Raw genomic sequence first — 1,752 nt, forward strand, 5'->3', positions numbered from 1 at the left:
CAGGGCCACTGGCAGGGGAATGGCCCTCGCTGCCTGAGGGGGTCTGGGCACCTCCTCTGCCTCCCAATCCTCACCCAGGAAAACAGGATTTTAAAAATTGTGACATTTTAGTGGCACTTCACAACATGATGTTTAATAAACAGCTCTAACCTGCCCTTCGCTGCAGCCTGTGCTGGGGTTCTGGTACCAGAGGGGTCCTGGTTGGCCACTGGCAGGGGAATGGCCCTCGCTGCCTGAGGGGGTCTGGGCACCTCCTCTGCCTCCCAATCCTCACCCAGGAAAACAGGATTTTAAAAATTGTGACATTTTAGTGGCACTTCACAACATGATGTTTAATAAACAGCTCTAACCTGCCCTTCGCTGCAGCCTGTGCTGGGGTTCTGGTACCAGAGGGGTCCTGGTTCTCTCCCAGGTGCAGTGGGAGATGGGACTGTTGGGTGAGCAAACAGCGTCAGGCTTGGGCAAGGGGCTCTTGCCCTGTCAGGGTGTTCCTGGCCCCAAGACATAAAGGGAAGGAATCCCCCTGGTAGCGCCCCCCCCCCCCCCCCGTCGAGTGGGCAGGGCTGCTGCGCTGGTCAGCAAAGCCTGGCCCTTCCTTTGGCAGTGGGGTGGACCCACAGGAGGAGGCACATGGCCCAGCTCTTCCACAGGAGTTCTGGGCTGGCTGGGGAGGCCTACAGCCTGCGCTCCTGTCCAGGCTCCTGCCTGTCCTGGCACAGCTCAGACGCAGGTTTAGGACCCAAGATACCAAGGTGGCCTGAGGGCCAGAGAGATCCAGGGAGAGACCCTGGATTTTGGGCCCCTCACTCCAAGAAGGACATGGAGGTGCTGGAGCGTGTCCAGAGAAGGGCAACGGAGCTGGGGAAGGGTCTGGAGCACAAGTGTGATGAGTTCATGGCTGAGGGAACTGGGGTTGTTGATCCTGGAGAAAAGGAGGCTGAGGGGAGACCTTCTGGCTCTCTCCAGCTCCCTGAAAGGAGGGTGTAGAGAGGTGGGGGTGGGTCTGTTCAACCAAGGAACAAGTGACAGGACAAGAAGAAATGGCCTCCCGTTGTGCCAAGGGCAGTTGAGATTGGATGTGAGGAAGAATTTCTTTGCTGAAAGGGTTCTCAGGCATTGGCAGGGGTTGCCCAGGGCAGTGGTGGAGTCCCCATCCCTGGAGGGATTGAAGAGTCGTGTAGACATAGTGCTGAGGGACAGGGGTTAGTTGGGGACTTGTCAGTATTGGGTTAATGATTGGGCTTGATCTTCTGGGCAATTCTGGGATTCTGTAAAACCTCACAGTGCTAGTGCTGCCCAGCAGGTCAGGTAAGCCCAGGGTGGAAAATGTCTACCCAGGACAGCAAGCATACTGCACCGTGCTGCTCCCTCCCATGCTCACAGGAAGGCCTCATCAGCTCCCCCCACCACCCTGGGGCAGGCTGCATGTGGCCCCCCAAGCCTGGGTGCAGACCCTGAGGCCTGGCATTCACCACTCCCATGCTGCAGGGTCTGAGCTCCCCTGCCCAGAGCTCTGTGGACCCAGCTGAGCCCCAGTAGAGATGTACCAGGTCAGCACAGGGGTTTCATGGTGTTTATTGATCAAGCATGAGCTCCTAGGCAACTGCACCAGCCAGTTGTGCTGGAGCCTGGAGGTGTCACATGTCCATCCCCAGCATCAGAGAGGGCTGCAGCCAGCTGGTCTCAGTGCCAGCACCTCCACGAGGTCCAGGAATAGGCCCGGCCATGGCCGGGAGACAAAGAGCTGGAAAC

Source organism: Antrostomus carolinensis, unplaced genomic scaffold (genome assembly GCF_000700745.2).
Source record: "Antrostomus carolinensis isolate BGI_N321 unplaced genomic scaffold, ASM70074v2 scaffold33498, whole genome shotgun sequence".
Taxonomy (NCBI): Eukaryota; Metazoa; Chordata; class Aves; order Caprimulgiformes; family Caprimulgidae; genus Antrostomus; species Antrostomus carolinensis.